Source organism: Olea europaea, unplaced genomic scaffold, assembly GCF_002742605.1.
Source record: "Olea europaea var. sylvestris unplaced genomic scaffold, O_europaea_v1 scaffold1353, whole genome shotgun sequence".
NCBI lineage: Eukaryota > Viridiplantae > Streptophyta > Magnoliopsida > Lamiales > Oleaceae > Olea > Olea europaea.
Window position 1 is genome coordinate 117,781 of NW_019231029.1, and position 21,315 is coordinate 139,095.

At 34.8% G+C, this 21,315-nt stretch overlaps 1 pseudogene; it reads left to right on the forward strand.

Moving 5' to 3' along the window:
- The first annotated feature begins 17,882 nt into the window (after window positions 1–17,882).
- Window positions 17,883–21,315, forward strand: part of LOC111375261 — a 7,902-nt pseudogene continuing 4,469 nt past the window's right edge.

The following is a 21,315-nucleotide window of genomic DNA, read 5'->3' on the forward strand; positions in this document are numbered from 1 at the left end:
TGCGGGGGCGTGAAAAGGATCCTTGATCTTAGCCCTATAATCTTGGTCAGACTACCAATCTACAGGAGCAAATCATGGACTGTTAATCTCATCTCTAAAATCATGGATAATCAACCAATCTATAGGAACAAATCATGGACACGGTTGCTATAAATTTGCTGCTATTCCTTGTATATTGATTCACTATTAATAGGTTTCCTAGTATAGCTTTTTTGGTTTATGTATATATATAGCTTGCTGCCCTCATTGCAATTTGTGTACAAAAGCCAAACAATTGTAATACACAGTATTTTTCTTACAGCAGAACATCTGTCCTTCTTTATCATTTGTTCTTCTTTATAATGAACATAAAGAAACTTGAGAGGAGAGAGAAAAATCTTCTGTATGATATTGAGCTGTCGATCAAGAGGAACAACCTCTAAGTGTAATCTCAATCATCTCCACTCCCTTGATTTTTTTCCTTTGAGCCGTGTAGAATTTTTCTTTCTCCTTTGGAAGTTTAATCATGTGTTGCCTTTTTATGCTCTAGAGCTGCTGTTGGTAAACTTACAAGAAGAAATTCTGGTTTTATTTTGGTTCAGTTTATTTGGTAACTTCCTTTAAATTTGTTGGGTATTTTTCTTCTTCTTCTGTTGCAAATTGTGATTTTGCAACATCGATTCTTCCTCTGATGATATGAGAGTAATTTCAGTTCATCTTCATGGCTAAATTATACATATTGGAAGTTTGCTATGAAAAATCTCTTGATTGGAAAAAATTTATGGGATATTATTGATGGTACAACTATGCAACCTAATCTGGAGGATGAAACATATGCGAAACTTAATAAGAAATGGGTATCCAACAATGCTAAGATAATGACTTGGATTAATAATTTAGTTGATGGTTGAATTGGTGTCAGCTCTTGAAATTTGAATTAGCAGGAAATGCATGGGATTATTTGAAAAATTTGTATCAACAATCCAATTTTGCTCGTAGATACCAACTTAAGATGGAAATTAGAGAGGTAAAAAAAGGTGAATGCTAAATTCAAAAAAATTTCTCTTATATGACAACAATTTAGGATCAATTTGCACCGATGGATCCTCCAGAACTTGTATCCTCTGATGCTTATAAGAAATTATGTCAAGAACAGAGATTAGTAGAATTCATGATGGCTCTTAAAATTTATTTAGAAGCTGTTCATGGCTCTACGATACATAGAAATACTTTACCTTGTTTATCTTCAGCTGTTTCTGAGTTGCTTGCTAAAGAAACGTGTTTGAAGTCCTTGACAGAAAATTCTCAATCTGGTCTTAGCAAGTCTATATCATCACAGGTTTTTACTACGGGCAATAATTCGAATTATAAATGGCTAAATCCAAATAATGGCATGTCAAATAAATCTAGGGCATTTCAAGATGAATGTGCATATTGTCACAAAATGGGTCATTGGAAAAAGGATTGTCCACAATTGCAAAGCAAACACTTTCAAGGAGGACAAATTCATCGAATGCAAGTTAACAAGCCTCAACCATTGGCTGCAGTCACTTCTTTAGTAATGCCAAATGCATAATCTCTTACACCTTCTAGCCAAGATAGCACTTCTTCGAACTTGTCTTCACTTGTAGCAATAGAGATATCTCGAATTTTTGGCACTTCTCTAGCATCTAATGCTTCACTTGCGTGACACGACCCGTCCCGAATCACCCTAGTGAACCCGAAACGTGACGTGCGCCGATGATAGATGCTGACTAGATGTCAAATCTATCACCAAGGCTGACTATGAGTTATTTCAAAAATACAACAAAATCAAATGCTTATGTAAAACATAATGCGATGGGCCCAAAATATTTATTTCGTGCTTCATCAATATGAGTTATAATATTCAACATGTCGTGTGGCTCTCATTCCGAAATCATTAGGCTCTTCCAGCTAAAAAGAATCAATTACCACCTATAGAAAAAATTGTGGGAAAATATATGAGTTGATGACTCAGTGAGTGGAGAGGTTCAAAATAAATATACTTTTTCATTTATATATTTTTATTGAAAATCAAATTCATACCATTTGATAATTCACAAGCTACCATCATGTAATTATAACCAAAAAGTGAAATATTCACATAATGTCATAAAAATATCATCTTAAAAATCAGGATATAAACACTAGCTGATAACCATGTTATAATCTCATCACATCAAACGTGCTGAACAATCCACCAAAAATGTACCCTCTGACTGAAATATGTAATCCTCCCATCGGGCTAAAAACTTTCGTCACGGGCCTTTGGCCCCTCTGTGAACGAAAGTCGGTCTCAAAGACCTCTCAAAATCAATTCTAGAACACGGCCAAGGCCCCTCAGTGAACTATATGTACACGGTCGAGACCCCTTCATCCCCGGTCCATTACCCCTTAGTGTAGTATAGAACACGGCCAAGGCCCCTCAGTGAACTAGAAAAATATATAATCACGGGTACTTTTCTAGTCGATCTCAAAATCATATCTCATATTCCAATTCACAATGTAACGTATACAATCTTTGAAATCCCATGTGTATCATAATAAAAGATATTTCCATAAAAATCATATAATTCGAACACATAATTACATATAATTGCAGATACTTTAACAATAAACTTAATTTATAAATACTTTAAAAATATTTATATTTTTCCACTCACAGTACTATGTTTGCAAAATCAACCCAATTGGTAAGCTGTTCTGATGTCAGTGTCGTCGCCTGAAATACGATATAATTTTTAAATAAACAATTAATTATTTTAAATAATTTCAATAATTAAATAGGCGATACCCAAACTTAATCATTTCACGTTTAAGCAATTTTCACGGTCTCTTTAATCACTAAAACTAATTTTTCTTTCACTTTACTCAATTTCATAGTTTATTATACTTAACTCCTTCAATAAAATTGAATTTAGTTTAACAATCTAACAACTATAAAATCAAACATAACTTAACAATAAGTAACTTTTTACTTACCTTTCAAAATTGAGGAATTCAAGTATAATAATGTAGACCACTTATTTTCTAACAGCATAGGTGAACTTTCCTATTTTTTTCTTCCTCTTCTCCTTTTTTTTTTCCTTCTTTTTCCTTTCTTTTCCCTCTCTTTTTCTCTTTCTCGTTTCTTCTCTGTTTTCTTTCATTTGTGTGTGTTATGTGTGTTGTGTGTGTAATTGGATATGTTTTTAACTTGGGTCAATCCACCGCCTCATTTTTTTTTATTTTTTTTTTATTTTTAGTTCTTTTTTTTTGTTTGACTTTTCTCTCTTTTTTTTTTTAATAATAAGGTATTACATTGCGTCCAATATAGATGCATCTTATATGACTAGTTCAGGTAACCCTACTAAATGGATTCTTGATTCAAGTGCCTTACATCACATGACTCCGCACATGTCCCTTTTGAAAAATTGTTCTATACCCAAATTGCCAATGTCTGTTCAGGTTGCAAATGGTTCTTATGCTCTTTTGAAATGTACAGACACTGTTTCGCAACCTATATGGACATTTTCTAATGTTTATCATGTACCTAATCTTCACATAAACCTTTTGTCTATTGGAAAATTAACTGACCTTGGTCTTAATGTCATTTTTTTACGTGATCATTGCCTTGTAGAAGATCACACATCCGGGAGGCAGTTTGGGACAGGCCATAGAGATGGTGGACTTTATCTGCTTAATTCTTTGTCTTTACCTGCATCTCCTTCTGCTACTGCTTTATCAACTGAGTCATTTCTTCAACATTCAATATCTAGGTCTAGTTTGTTTCATTTATAGCATTCTCGATTGGGTCATGTTTCTAGTTCTCGTCTACAATTTATGATTCATAAATGATCGTTGAGCTCTACAATAAAAGTAACAGATATTTTTTATTGTGTTGGTTGCCATTTGGGCAAACACGTAGTTTGCCTTTTAATATTAATGCTTCCTCTACTATTGCACCTTTTCAACTAATTCATTCTGATGTTTGGGAAAGTCACTGATTCCTATAAAGGGAGGTTCACACTATTATGTTGTATTTATTGATGATTTTTCTCGATATTGTTAGGTTTATCTGATGAGCAATAGATTTGGGTTTTATGGTATTTATGTTAAATTCCTTGCTATGGTAAAAACTTTGTTCTCAACCACAGTCAAATGTTTTCAATGTGACTCAGGAGGCGAGTATTTGTCTAATGCCTTTCAAAACTTACTTGACTCTGAGGGCACTATTCATTAGCTGTCTTGCACAAATATACCTCAACAAAACTGGATGGCTGTACAAAAACAGACATCTTGTTGATACTGCTCGTTATATGCTCATGTCTAGTTCTGTTCCTTCGTGTTTTTGGAGTGAGGCTATCCACACAGTTGCTTATTTAATTAATCGCATAACTATTGTTACAGGAAGTGTATCTCCATATGAACGTTAGCATGGAATTTCACCACATTATGATCTTCTTCGTGTTTTTGGTTGTGCATGTTTTGTTTTGTTGCCCAAATCTAATCGTACAAAATTATCTGCCCGTTCTCTGTTACGTGTATTTTTAGGCTATGGTCTTCAACAAAAAGAATATCGTTGTTATCACCCAGAGACAGATCGCATTTTTCTTTCCAAACATGTTGTGCTTCTCGAAAAATTATCATATTATCAAGTTCCCAAGTCCTCTTCTAGACCAAGAAAAAAAGGTCTTATTTACATTGACCCGTTTACAGCTGAGGAACTCAATGATGCTGTCTCTACTAGTATGGACTTACATAATCCTTTATCTTTTATTTGTCGTCCTCCTATTCATCAAATGTATTCATGCAGGAATTTACAAGATTTAGCATCTAAACTCCAACCCTCTGATGGATCACTCTCAATGGACTCCTTGGATGTTGTAACTCCACAACCAAGCACTCCTCGGCTTTGATGCTCGGACTCTTCGAAATGGTTGGAGTACCTGTGTCGGACACGACACGACATGGGTATGGGTATGGAATATGTGTTGGATCCTCCAAATTTAAACCGGACACTTCGCCCTTTTTTACTTCTTTTTTTTTCTTTTCCTTTTCTTTCCCGTTTCTTATAATTGAAAACTAAACCACAAAATTGTATTTTATTAGTCTTAACATCCTATTTAATACTCATTTCCTTTTTTGTGAACTATTGATTTTGGTCTATTCAAAATGAAATCTTGGGTTAATAAAAAAAAATTGAAGCTTGAAAGACTTACCCACGTACCCGTGTCCGAAATTTGAATTCTTTTTAACCATATCCCCGTATCCTACATTTTAGAAAATAAAAGATCCGACACTTAGATACGTATCCGTACCCGAGTACGAGCATCATAGCTCCTCGATATCCAACTCATCCAAGATACCCACCTAATGAGTGTAGTCCTTTAAGTTTCTTTTCTTGCCCTTATTATACTTTTTGTCTAATCTTTCGTTCTTATGTTGAGCCAAAATCATATAAAGATGCAATATTAGATCGAAATTGGAGAATTGCTATTAAAGAAGAGCTTCATGCACTTCAAAAGACAAGTACTTGGAAGTTGGTCTCTTGCTAGAAAATAAGCATGTGATTGGTTGTAAATGGGTCTTCAAGATTAAAACTCGATTTGATAGCAGTTCAGAGAGATATAAGGCTCGCCTTGTTGTAAAAGGATACTCTCAAGAACATGAAATTAATTATGATGAGACTTGTGCTCCAGTTGCCCAAATGAAGACCATACATACTCTTATCTCAATTTCTTCAATTCGACGATGGCATATTGAGGAAGTATATATGAAACCCCCACCTAGTCTCTACACAACACAGGTCAAGTTTGCAAACTACGTCGCACTTTATATGGATTGAAGCAAACTCCTCGAGCTTGGTTTGAGAAATTTAGTTCTACATTAGTACATATTGGTTTTCACTGTTCTGATAATGATTTTGCTATGTTCTTGTGACATACTTCAACTGGATGCATTATTACGTTATTGTATGTTGATGATATGATCTTATTGGCGATGATGATCAAGGTCTCTCAAATTTGAGCTTCAGAAAGTTTTTAAGATGAAAGACTTGGGATATTTGCGTTATTTTCTTGATATAGAGGTTGCTTACTCTCCACGTGGATATATCTTATCTCAGTCTAACTATGCCAACGATATTATCTCTCATGTTGGCTTAACTAATGAACGACAGGTCGATACTCAAGTTGAGATAAATCATAAGCTTACATCTGATGATGGAGAGCTTTTCACCGATCCAACAAGATATAGGGAGCTCATAGGATCTCCTGTTTATCTTACTATCACTCGACCTAATATTACATATGCTGTGCATATAGTAAGCCAGTTTGCTTCTGCTCCTAGAACATCACATTGGTTTACTATTTTAAGTATATTGAGATATTTACAAGGCACTCTCTATCATGGTTTATTATTGTCTTCAACATCTAATCTAACTCTTAGAGCATTATCTAATGCTGATTGGGCTGGTGATCCTTCAGATAGGAAATCTACTATCGATTATTGCATTTTCTTAGGTAAATCCCTACTATCTTGGAAAAGAAAGAAACAATCAGCAATCACTAGATCTTCTGCTCAGTCTATGTATCGAGCTATGGCTTTTACTACTGTTGAAATTATTTGGTTTCGAGGACTTTTTGATGAGCTTGGCATACTACCATCTAGTGCTACTCCCATGTATATTGACAATCAGAGCGCTATTCAGATTGCTAAAAACCTAGTTTTTCATGAGCGTACTAAGCATATTGAGATTAACTGCCACTTTGTGCGTCATTATTTTTTGGCGGGCTCCATCTTGCTTCCTCACACCTCTTCTACGACACAGCTTGCTGACTTTTTCACAAAATCTCATACAGTTGTCTGATTTCTGCAATTGTTGGGCATACTCAATCTGGTTCAACCATCATGAGTTTGACGAGGGATGTGTGTGTGTGTGTGTATAACCTTTATTCTTTGTATTTTATAAGTAAGGGTAGTTTAGTTTTTATCTATTAGGTTTATTGATTATAATTGTATATCATATATAGAGATGGAAAACAGATTCAATAGCCTTGAGAACTGCTGCCTTATTGTTCCAGCAATGGATCTCTGAATTTTGCTTAGACTATGTCAACAGTAGACAATTCTGTTTATGGCTTGTTTCCTCTTCTTCTTGGCGCACAGTTCTAGAACGCTATCTAGAAAATCCAAGGCGCTTTTTTTTTATGCAATTCCAGAATTGTGTTTCGTTACGAAGGTTTTTATGATTGCAATGGCAATGTGTTCGGAACTTGGTGTTAGGAACCAATATAAACTTGATGTTCTCAGAAAAGCTTCCTTCGGTATGTACATTTATTATTTAAGCGATGACTAGTTCTAGAAGCCAGGTATCTAAAACAACTTATAATTCTGTATCAATGTTGTATCAACAATTTCATTATGGTTTGTTCATAGAGCTGAATGACTCTACATCAAGCATAACACAAATTGAAGTTATAAATATTACTGCCCTCCAGTTCTCTGACTTTTCGAACAAAGAAGATTTTATTATATGAAATGAATGTTACATTTTCAATGGGGGCCAAGTGGTTGAGAAATCCTAGAAAACCTATCACTATTGAACCTAATAAAAATTCCATGAAAATAGTTTATTTTATCCCGCAGATCGTACGACTAACAGAATTTGGTGATTTTGAGGAAGCACTGGCTTTGTTCAAATTACTTCCACCAGAAGATTCAAGCCTTCGAGCCTCGAAGGAGCAGTCAATTCATATAAGGTAGTTGTATGCTCTTCAAATCTTTTGTTTCTCTCATCCAAGTCTCATCCAAGTCTATCGGGTGCACTCAACTTGTAAGAAATTAACATCAAGAATTGTAAGTTTCTAACCCACGTATAAGTTTCCAGTTTGATCCAGTGATGGGCACATCTTATTGAGTGATGTACTTGCTGGTTGCTCACTTATTTGTAACAAACTTTGAGGAAAAATGTTTTCTCGCACAATCACATTGGCTTGATGTAATACATAAATAAAAAAAAAAAAAAAAAAGGGTTAAACATAAATAAAAAAAAAAAAAAAAAAAGGGAAAAAAAAAAAAAAAAAAAAAAAAAAAAACACACACACACACACACAATAAAATAACATGAGGCGGTGGAATTGGAGTGATATCAATCCAATTCCACCCAAAACCAATTTAAAAACAAAAACACACACTACACATACAAAGAAAACGAGCGACAGAGAAAGAAGAAGAGGGAAAAGAGAAAGAAAAAAAGGAAAATTCGCCAACCTATTATGAATTAAGTAGGTTATACTATTAGGCTTGAATTCCTCAAATTTAAAATATAAGTAAAAAATTACTTATTGAAAGTTTATGTTTAATTTTATAGTTGTTAGATTGTTAGATTAAATTCAATTTTATTGAAAGGGTTAAGTATAATAAACAAGGAAATTGAGTAAAATGAAAGAAAAATTAGATTTGGTAATTAAAGAGACTTTATAAATCGCATAAATATAAAATAATTAAGTTTGGATATCGCCTATTTAATTAATGAAATTTCTTAAAATAGTTAATTATTGATTTAAAAATCATATCATATTTCAGGCGGCGATACGGATATTGGGATAGCTTATCAACCGAGTTGATTTTAGCTTACATAGTTCTGTGAGTGAAAAAATCTTAAACATTTTTAAAGTATTTATAAATTAAGTATATTAGTAAAGCATGTGCAATTATGTTTCGATTTTATGATTGTTAAAGATATCTCTTTTATTATGATACATGTGGAATTTCAAAGATTATATGTGGTACATTTATGACATGGTATGTGAGGCATATATGATACCGAGATCGACCAAAAAAATACCCATGATTATATACTTCTTCTAGTTTATAGAGGGGCCTTGACCATGTTCTATCCTACATGGAGGGGTCTTGATCGGATATTGGTGGCCGTGTTCTAGAATTGATTATGAGAGGTCTTGGAGACCAGCTTTCGTTCACGGAGGAGGCCAAAGGCCTTTGGCGAAAGTTCCTAGCCCGAAGGGCGGATTATAGATTTCATTCAGAGGATACATTTTTTGTGGATTTTTCAGGATATTGGATATGATGAGATTATAGTACAGTTATTGGTCGATGTTTATAGCCTGACTTTGAGATGATATTTTATGACGTTATGTGAACGTCTCACGTTGGGTATAATTATATGTTGTTATCTTATAAATTATTCAATGATATGAATTCGATTTTCGATAAAATGTAAAATAGAAAAAGTATATTTATTTTTGAACTTCTCTGCTCACGAAGATATCAACTCATATATTTTCCCACGTTTTTCCTTATCAAGCGACAGTTGAGTATCTGGGCATCTTTTGAAGTTGAGCCTTAATTTTGGAGTCAAAGCTACATGACGGAGTTTGTTAGTATGACTCACTTCATAGAACATGTAGTTAGTATTTTGGGATGCATGTTCATGTCTAGATGTGATTTTGCATCAGTTATAGATAGTTATTGGGCTCATTATGTATTTTGTATCTACATATACATTTCATTTTACTTCTTGGTAAAAGTTGAGGTTTCGTTTATCTTTATTGTGTTATGATATAGTTTGGGATTTTTGTGAAATTGATTACAGGTTGGTTAGTCCTATCTACAGGGAAGATAATGCTGAAATTCTGTTAGAGAAATGATGTATAAAAAGTGATATATTGTACTTGTAGTGGCCTTGATGGTAGGTCCGACTTTTAGTTGGTACTATCATCGGGCATGCCACGTCCAGATCCATAGTGTTACACGGGACGGGGCGTGTCAGTTTGGTATTAGAGCATACATTAGAGTTCATGGGTTTATATTGTACATGCATACATTCTGATGTTTAGCATACCATGCATAACTGTAGGTGAGTAATGCCTTGTGGTGTCAAAACTCGAAAGCTCCAAGATATATTGCCCGAATCTCACATTGCTCTTGATAGAGATGAACTAAGAGAGCCCGAGAGAGTAGATGAATCAGTTCACCAGCCTCCTGAACAATGGAGATAGGGAAATGTGATTGGAATTGATCCTATGACTGTTGAAAGAATTGCTATTGTTGTTGCCTCGGCTATGCGTAGTACTGACAGAGATTTCAGTATTGAGAGGGCTACAAAATTAGGGGCTAAAGTTTTCACTAGCACAGCCGATCTGCAGTTGCGCAGGCATGGATGACCAAGATAGAGAGGGTATTTGATGTTATGGGTTGCTCGGAGGATTGAAAGTTGTGCCTTTCTACTTTCTTATTAGAAAATGGTGCATATGATTGGTGGCAATCGGTATGGAGCACATAACTAGACCCTTCCATCATCACTTGGACAGATTTTTGGCGTATCTTTTATGATGCCTATTACCCTCGATCCTATAAAGATGCAAAGCAGGAGGGATTTTTGAAGCTAGTACAAGGGCATATGACAGTTGCAGAATATCAGGTTAAATTTATTGAACTTTCAAAGTATGCCCAAGTTCTGGTAAGCAACGAAATGGATAAATGCAGATGGTTTGAAAATGGGTTAAGAGAAGGGATCCGGTCAGTAATAACAGCTACAGGCTGGAATGTATTTAGCAAATTGGTGGAATCAGTTTTGAGAGTAGAAAAGAGCATTTCTGATATGCCAAGTGGTAGAGAGCAGATAATGTTCAGAGCAAACAGTAGTCAGACAATGGCGAGTGCTTCTAGCTATAGACCACCACGGAGGGACAGTAGAAGATTTCGACCTGGTGTATCCAGTTCAGGTCAATTCAAATCTCAATTCCGAGGAAGTCAGGGTCCTAGATTCAGTCCCAGTACTATACAACAGCCATTGGCCAATCGTACTTATACTCAGGGTTTTCCTAGGGATCATTTACTCCGAGATAGGGAGAGAGTTCTACTAGTGCCAGATTTCTTTCTTGCCAGTTATATGAAAGATCTCATCCTAGAGAGTGCTTAAAGTTCAAAAGAGTTGGTGTTTGCTATCGCTATGGCCAAGAAGGACACCTAAAAATGAACTGCCCGGTTGTATTCCAGGAGGGTGGCGTGGCACAAAAGATGTTTCCTCAGCAGAGTGTTGGTAATACAAGACAGAATTAGACTCAGAGAGATGATTCAGCTAACAGAACAGGTGCAAATAGTGTAGCCCAGCCTAATATTACAAGCGGTAGTGGTACGAAATCAAAAGGTCAGGCAAGACGATCGAAGACCCAAGGTAAAGTTTTTGCTATGACTCAACAGGCGACAAAGGAGTCACCAGATGTTATCATGGGTATGTTGTCCATTTTTTATGGAAATGCTTATATTTTGATTGATTCTGGATCTACACATTTCTTTATGTCATTTGTATTTGCTTTATATGCAAATCAAAAGCCAGAACCACTAGGCAGTTATTTGTTAGTGAGTACACCAATAGGAGAATCATTATTAGCAAACAGTATATATCGAGATTGTGGGATTAAAGTATAGGAGAATGAGCTAAAGGCAAATTTAATACCTCTTGACATACGTGATTTCGATGTTATCTTGAGTATGGACTTTCTAGCAACAAATCGAGATTCAGTTGATTGTTTTCGAAAGGAGGTTGTGTTTAGACAGTCAGGACAGCCTGAAATTACATTTAATGGACAGCGCAGAATTTTACTGTCTTGTGTGATATTTGCTATTGATGATAGAAGATTACTCAACAAGGGTTGCTATGCATATTTGGTTTATGTGATTGATACGAGTGCTAGAAAACTAAAACTTGAAGACATCCCAATGGTCAAGGACTTTCCTGATGTATTTCCAGAGGAATTATTAGGCTTACCATCAGACAAAGATATGGAGTTCACTATAAATCTAATTCCAGGAACTATACTTATTTCACGGCCACTATATAGAATGGCACCAGTTGAATTGAAAGAGCTAAAGGTTCAGTTACAAGAGTTGGTAGACAAGGGTTTCATTAAACCTAGTGTATCTCCGTGGGGAGCATCAGTTTTGTTTGTGAAGAAGAAAGATAGCACCATGCGACTGTGCATAGATTACAGACAATTGAACAAAGTGACAATTCGTAATAAATATACTTTGCCATGCATTGATGATCTGTTTGATCAGTTTCAAGGTGCTACAGCATTTTCAAAGATTGATTTACGTTCTGGATATCATCAACTTAAAATCAGGGACAGTGATTTGCCAAAAACTGCTTTCAGGACAAGATATGGTCATTTTGAATTTCTTGAGATGCCATTTGGGTTGACCAACTCATCAGCAGCATTTATGGATATGATGAATATAATGTTTTGCCCGTATTCAAACAAATTTGTGATGGTATTCATTGATGATATTTTAGTGTACTCTTGAGATCATGATGAGCGCACAGAGTATCTCAGAATCATTTTGCAGACTCTACGTGATAAGTAGTTATATGCTAAATTCAATAAATGTGAATTTTGGCTTGATAAAGTTATATTTTCGGGACATGTCAGATCAGCAGAGGGAATTTATGTTGAACCGCAGAAAACTGAGGCAATGATCAAATGGGAAAGGCCTACTAATGTGACAAAAATACGAAGTTTTCTTGTCTTAGCAGGCTGTTATCGTCGTTTTGTAGAGGAATTTTCTAAAATTGCTCTGCCTTTGACCAGTTTGACTAGAAAGAATGCTAAATTTGTTTGGAATGAAGATTGTGAAAGAAGTTTCCTCGAATTAAAGAATCGATTAGTGTCAGCTCTAGTTCTTACCCTTCTATCTCCCGTTGAAGAGTTTGTGATATGTAGTGATGCTTCACGTCGGGGTCTAATGGGAAAGTTATAGCGTATGCTTCCAGGCGTTGAAGAAACATGAACTGAGTTATCCTACACATAACTTAGAACTAGCTGCAGTTGTCCTCACCTTGAAAATTTGGAGACATTACTTGTATGGCGAGCGATGCCAGATATATACAGATCATAAAAGCTTAAAGTATATTTTCGATCAGAATGAGTTAAACTTGAGGCAAAGAAGATGGTTAAAGCTGATAAAAGATTACGACTACAAGATTGATTAGCATCCAAGGAAGGCTAATGTAGTTGCTGATGCTCTCAATCGAAAAATATCGAGTCCTATGACCCAGACTAATGCAGTATGTTCATCTTTGTTTGGTGAGTTCAGAGCTTCATGTGTCCAATTATCAGTTACCAATGTAGGAGCATTGTTTGCCAACTTCCAAGTGAGGCCTACTTTGATTAACATAGTTAGAGAAGCTCAAACTCAAGATCCAGTATTGAGCAAATTGAAAGAAGAAGTTAGTAAAGGTAAGCATACAAATTATACCATTCGAGATGACGGAGCATTAGTTATGGGAAACAGATTATGTCTTCCAGATGATTCGAAATTGAAGGGAGAAATTCTAAAAGAGGCACATAGTTCAGTTTACGCGATGCATCCATGTAATACAAAAATGTATCGTGTACTTAAAGAACATTATTGGTGGAGTGGAATGAAGAGAAAAATAGCTGAATTTGTATGTAGATGTCTCATTTGCCAGCAAGTGAAACCAGATAGTTAGAAAATAGTAGCATTGTTACCAACGTTGCTCATTCTTAAGTGGAAATGAGAACACATTACTATGGATTTTCTACTTGGACTTCTATGGACTCAGAGTGGACATGACAACATATGGGTCACTGTAGACAGATTGACGAAGACTGCCAGATTTTTGCCTACTAAAGTTACCTACTCGTTGGATAAATTGGGAAAAATATATGTTGATGAGATAATCAGTTTGTATGGGGCGCCAGTATCTATTGTTTCGGATAGAGATTCTTATTTCACTTCTAAATTTTGGCCCAGTTTGCAGAAAGCTATGGGTACTAAACTTCATTTCAATACAGCTTTTCATCCACAAACAGATGGTTAGTTTGAAAAAAATATTCAAACTTTGGAAGACATGTTACGAGCTTGTGTACTACAGTTTAAAAGAAATTGGGATACTCATCTTCCTTTGATGGAGTTTGCTTATAATAACAGTTATGATTCGAGTATAGAAATGGCTCCTTTTGAAGCACTGTATGGTAGGAAATGTGGAGCTCTAGTATGTTGGGATGAAGTTGGTGAAAGAAAGTTATTGGGTCCTGAATATGTCCAGATTACTGCTGAGAAAGTGAAGATAATTAAAGAAAAATTAAAGACTTCCCAAGATAGACAAAAGAACTATGCAAATAGATGCAGAAGAAACCTTGAATTTGATATTAGGGATAGAATTTTCTTACGATTGTTGCCATGGAAATGTGTTATCAGATTTGATAAACGAGGTAAATTAAGTCCAAGGTATATTGGCCCATATGAGATTGTTGAACGCATCGGTCCAGTTGCTTATTGATTAGCTTTGCCAATGGAATTGTTCAGAATTCATGATGTATTCTATGTTGTAAGTATATTTCAGATTCATCTCATGTTTTAGAATCACAACTAATAGAGCTGAAAAAAAAATCTTACATATGAAGAGAAACCAGTTCAGATATTGGACAGAAAAGAACAGGTCTTGCATAGTAAGACTATTCCCTTGTTTAAAGTTTTGTGGAGGAATCATGCCGTAGAAGAAGCGACATGCGAAAGTGAAGAACAGATACTTTCTCAGTATGCACGACTTTTTCATACTTGATCAATCGAATTTCGAGGACGAAATTCGTTTAAAGGGGTGAGTTTTGTAATACATTAAGTAAAATAATGGTTAAACATAAAAAAAAAAAAACAATAAAATAACATGAGGCGGTGGAATTGGAGTGAAATCAATCCAATTCCACCCAAAACCAATTTAAAAACAAATACACACACTATACACACAAAGAAAACGAGCCAATAAGGAGAAGAAAAAGGAAAATTCGTCAAAATGTTAGGAATTAAGTCGGTTATACTATTAGGTATGAATTCCTCAATTTTGAAATGTAAGTAAAAAAGTTACTTATTGAAAGATTGTGTTTAATTTTATAGTTGTTAGATTGTTAGATTAAATTCAATTTTATTGAAAAGGTTAAATATAATAAACTAGGAAATTGAGTAAAATGAAAGAAAAATTAGTTTTGGTAATTAAAGAGACTTTACAAATCACCTAAATATGAAATAATTAAGTTTGTGTACGCCTATTTAATTAATGAAATTTCTTAAAATAGTTAATTATTGATTTAAAAATTATATCATATTTCAGACGACGATACGGATATCGGAACAGCTTACCAACTGAGTTGATTTTGGGGTACATAGTTTAGTGAGTGGAAAAACCTTAAACATTTTTAAGGTATTTATAAATTAAGTATATTAGTAAAGTATGTGCAATTATGTGTTCGATTTTATGATTATTAAAGAAATCTCTTTTATTATGATACATGTGGAATTTCAAAGATTATACGTGGTACATTTATGAAATGGTATGTGAGGCATATGTGATATCGAGATCGACCAGAAAAGTATTCATGATTATATACTTCTTTTAGTTCACAGAGGGGCTTTGGCCGTGTTTTATCCTACACGGAGGGGTCTTGACCGAATATTGATTTTGACCGTGTACATATAGTTTACATAGGCCGTGTTCTAAAATTGATTATGAGAGGTCTTAGAGATTGGCTTTCGTTCAAGGAGGAGGCCAAAGGCCCGTGACGAAAGTTCCTAGCTCAAGGGGAGGATTATAGATTTCAGTCAGAGGGTACATTTTTTGTGGATTTTTCAAGATATTGGATATGATAAGATTATGATACAGTTATCTGTTGATATTTATAGCTTGACTTTGAGATGATATTTTATGACGTTATGTGAATGTCTCACGTTTGGCTATAATTATATGATCTTATCTTGTAAATTATTCAATGATATGAATTCGATTTTCGATAAAAATATAAAATAGAAAAAGTATATTTATTTTTAAACTTCTCCACTCACTGAGCTATCAACTCATATATTTTCCCACGTTTTTCCTTATCAGGCGGCGGTTGAGTATTTGGGCATCTTTAGGAGTTGAGCCTTGATTTTGGAGTCAGAGCCAAATAACAGAGTTTGTTAGTATGACTCACTTCATAGAACATGTAGTTAGTGTTTTGGGCACATATTCATGTCTAGATGTGATTTTGCATCACTTGTAAATAGTTATTGGGCTCATTATGTATTTTGTATTCATATGTACATTTCATTTTATTTCTTGGTAAAAGTTGAGGTTTCGACTTATCTTTATTGAGTTGTACTGTGAAATTGATCACAGGTTGGATATTTTCTGTTTACATGGGAGATAATGCCCAAATTCTATTAGAAAAATGACATATAGAAAGTGATGTATTGTACTTGTAGTGGCCTTGATGGTGGGTCCGACTTTTAATTGGTATCTATCATCGGTGCATGTCATGTCCGGATCCAGTAGTGTTACACGGGGCAAGGTATGTCACTTGACTCTAGGGTAAGATGGCGAATGCCTAAGGTTTAGGCATTTGGTCTTCTGGGCACCAAAGAGTTCAGCTGTACTATGTTGCTATATCAATCAAGTTGATTTGTTTAAATTGGGAACGCAATACCATCAGAATTTTAAAGAAGAGACCAACCTTTTCAGGTTATTTCTATTAGAACACCAAGACTGAAACGAATGAATAAGATATAATAACATGTTGAAAGCAGCTGACCTTACATCAAATGGACTAGAGAAACTGAATATTTGGAACAAACTTAAAAATGCCAGTCTAACGCTTTGCTCAATTGTAGAGTTCATTACAAATCTTTAGAGTGATAATTCTTTAAATTGAAACACGTGTCAGTCAGAATACCAACAGAGAAAAGTTTGCTAAAATTAAATTTATATGTTCACGTAGAAAGAAGCATGTTCCTTATGATTTCTTCGGGATGAAAGTTGAATATCTATGTACAAACCCATGATTGATGGTTTCGAGATCAAAATAGTTGCATTGCAACAATTTTATACTGCACAAAAGCTAAGAAATTGGCAAGACCAATATTCCTTAAACTAGAGCTACAAGAACCTAATTTAGGATGAAGCTGATCTGAGGATCAGAAAATATAAGATGCTGGCATTGGGAAGTTACAATAGCAACTGAGGTAGTTTGAGTTGATATTTTGTCAATACTGCTACTAGACAGGAACACAAGTATGTCGAATACATCTTTATCACAAGACTATGTCATTGATAACTTCATTATTTTTTCTATTTTAAATTCTCTCCTATGGACCCAGAAGAGATGTCCAAGTACCAGCTTCCTAAAACGATCTGACGACTCAAAGCAAAACCATGTGTATATTTTAAATTCTCTCCTATGGACCTAGAATATTTTCCGTGAAGCTTTTCAAACCAAAACCATGTGTATATTCTCTTTTTTGCTTCTGGAAAATGGGAAGATGGCGCTAGTAAAGTAATTAATTGTGCTTAGATGTGTAGGCTGAAGTATTGTATTTATCCTATGCTATAATTCTAAGAATTCTGCAATCTGAGTACGAGTGAATATGACAAGCTAGCAAGATAGTTACCGCATTGCTTTTTATACACTTGAGGCAAAAAGTATTGCTGAAACTGGCAAAATTTGTTTACTTTTTTCAAAGGCTGTTGTGGCTTACCAAGAACATCTGAAATCTCAAGAACACTTCCTAGTAATGTGAAAAAACCTAACAAAGTATATTTCCAATGCCTATTAATGCAGTCTTGCAAACTATGATAGATTAAATGGCATAAATCAGTTTCTAATTTTTTGAGAACATAAACTATGATAGTAAATGGCATAAACTATGAGAGTAATCAGTCTTGCTGAAATGCTAAATGGCCGGAGAACAGATACAGGTTGACTGACTGCATTTTTATTGTATGTTCTAAGCTAGTCGTCTGTAAAGTAATCATGTATGTAATGTTCCTAGAACTTATTGCATACGTAAAAGTTTGTGATGATGAACTATTGTGCATGTACAGATACGCTTACTATTTGTTTAAAATGGAAACTATGAGGAGGCAATGGAACATTTTTTAGCATCTCAAGTGGAAATCACTTACGTTCTCTCATTTTATCCTTCTATCATCATAATAAAATCATCTGTATCTGCGGAGGTTCCAGATCTTTCAAGAGGTTCCTCTGGCATCTCAGATGATATGGAATCTTCACCTTCACTGCATGTATTGGACTCTGAGGAGATTGCAGATCTTGAATCGAAGAAAATGAGCCACAACATGCTGATGGCTCTCATTAAGTTTTGCAGAAGAAGAGATCTAGCATTATTGAAAAACAATTGCTGAGGGAACTGAGGAGGCTGTTTCTAATACTATCGGAAATGATTTTGTAGCTTATGGAACTAATCACTCAAAGAAAGCCGGGAAGGTATGCTGTTGTGTTTTGCTTTTGTATTTTGTGATCCTAAGTGCTGCAATTCTTCCATTGAAGACAATCAAGACATTAATCAAATCACTTACAGTTTTATGAAGCAGAAAATTTTTCAAGTCCCTGTATATTGGCCTCATTTGCCAACAAGTGGTTTTTTATTGTTATCAAGTATGTTAATTCTATAAGCTAGACTACGTTGCTTAATCTTATCTAAGTAAATCGTGTAAGGTTCACCTATATAGTGGACATGTCAAATGCCATATTTTGGACCTTGGGATTATGTGGAACAGGGTCTTGAAGTTTCATACAAGTAACATAAGCATGCTATTCTTTTAAATGGCGCTAGTGTGCTTCTATGAAATTGTATGTGAGAATTATAAGAAGAGAAAAATCGTAAAAGGAGATATAATAAAAGAGAGAGGGTGCGAATTAAAAATTGTTACTTCTATTTGTAGATTGTAGCTGTGGGTTTAATGTGAAGAGTGTTAGTCTCTTGATTCTAGATGGAGTTAAAGAAGAGTCACTTGCCATGGAAAAAAAAAAAAAATTATTTGCATTCAGTCTTGTGTTGTTAACTTCTAGGACATTTGAAAATCATTCTAGATTAAGAATTGACTAATTGTTTCCTGAGGTTATAACATATCCCATTAACAACTCCTAAATATACCTTTGAAGTCCCCAAAAATACATTCTGCCATGAACAAGTGAATGCTCTATCTTGCATATAAACAAGCAACAAAGAATTTATAACTTGAATATATACACATTAGCCAAAAAGTTAAAGCATAAAGCCAGATTAGGCCGTGTGTGATTTATTCTTGTTCTCTTCTACTCTTCATTCTCTAGTATCATTGCCTCTAGCTTCAGACTATTAAGAGAGAATTCATATAAAATTTCTGTCACACAAAGGTCATTCTTTCCTACTAGAGAGAAAAGGAGGAAAGCATGAATTCTGAGGTGCAATGGAAAAGATCACATTAAAATTGTAATCAAAGTTGGAAATTTCGGATATACATATAATTGGTTGGTTCTCATGTATTTGAAATCTCCGTTCTTCTCTGTAGATGAAAGTGGTTGTGAACGGAAACCAAGCCAATAATCCTTATCAATGTCAACTTAAACTTAATTTTCTAAATATTTTGAAGCATCTTATGGTGCTTGTCTCTTTTTGGCAAAAATGAAAGAACCGGTTGTAAAAGATGGAATGCAGAATGCAGTGGTTGTGATCATAGGGTAGTGGCACCAGTTAGAACTCTCCCATATAAGTTTGCATTGTTTTTGTTTCCCAAGTCATATGGGTACTCTTTATGCGGATGAATTGAAGGTGGTGTAAGTGGTCAAACTGACTAGATGGAGGATGATATTTTCATGGTCTTTATTATCATCTACATTGGAAACCAAGAATTTGTATTTGCTGATATTCTGGAGCACAGTGTAGCATGTGGGTTCCTAAATTGTTTTTGAGCAATGGAATCCATGTTTTTGATTAATATTGCTTCCCCGTATTCTATTTCATGATTTTTCACTGGTTACAACTCCCCCATATTGAGTCACAGCCCTTTTTTTTTTTTTTTGATATCCAGATATCCACCTTACAGTGACTAAATTCTGGAGTGTACACCTTGGCTTCTCAAGCTACAGACAAGTTAAACCGCAGGTTATATCCCAAGCTGACCAGTGCTCAAGAGCTCCCCCAACTGATCTGTCAAAGTCCCAAGCAAGTCATTTCCCTCTTTGCACATTACCTTCCAGTAGAGCTTCTGCCTTCCAGGAGAATATCTGCCTTCCAAGAGCCTTCCAGGAATCAAACTCAAGACCTCTGATCTGCCAACCTTAAAGCGCCCTCATCTTTGCCAGTTGAGATGTGCCTTGGGGGCCACAGCCTTTCTTTATTAATAAATAACATGGTAGGCCTTGTCTTACATCTTTTTATAGTTATGAGCAAGTTCTTCATAGAAATTGCACTGTTGACTGACCACTACTGTTCCTTAATAAATTAATGTGGCAGGCCTTGTCTTAGATTATTTTCCAGCTATAAAGACCTCTGATCTGCCAACCTTAAAGCGCCCTCATCTTTGCCAGTTGAGATGTGCCTTGGGGGCCACAGCCTTTCTTTATTAATAAATAACATGGTAGGCCTTGTCTTACATCTTTTTATAGTTATGAGCAAGTTCTTCATAGAAATTGCACTGTTGACTGACCACTACTGTTCCTTAATAAATTAATGTGGCAGGCCTTGTCTTAGATTATTTTCCAGCTATGAAATCTTCATACAAAGTTCACTACTCTGTTCTAAGTCCAATATTTGTCTGTGGGTTGTTCCCCCTTGGCGCATATGTTAGTAAATTATTTGAGTTATCCATAAAAAAGAAAGGACACTGCTTTTATTTTTTTATTATTTTTTTCTTTTTTGTCAAATACAATAATTTGTTTGCACAGTATTATGTTTAAAAATCCACTATGTGAATTACGTTGATAACATGCAAAGTAAAGACCCTTCCATTAGTCCTAAAATTGACAATTTACTGTGTTATATATTTTATTGTGAAAACTGTTGGCTACCTAGTGCATTTCCTTTTCTTTTTAATATTGTTGGATTTCTGTATTTACTCAAGTTCAAAGATGTCACATGCTTAGGTATTTTACAAGACCCAAAGAATTTGATACCGGGTGATTAGCAAAAAAACGTTCCTATCGTTTGTACTCATTGCGAAAATGGTCTCTATCGTTTTGAACCTGCTATTTACACCCTCATTTCAAACCTTTCTTGCAGAATTGGTCCTTTCCGTCATATTCTGTTAAATCCATCCGTTAAATATGTATAATTTGATGTAAAAGGTCCCTATTGTTTGCTTTACTTACGCAAATAGTCCTTATCATTTCAATTTTGATATTTGGATATTTAGATCAACATTTCTTTGTTTAAAAGGTCCTTGCGTCCATTTTTTCTATTATAACATTATGAAATGATTAATTTATCATCATATTTAAAGAACCAAATATAAAATAGAAATAATATAAACAAATT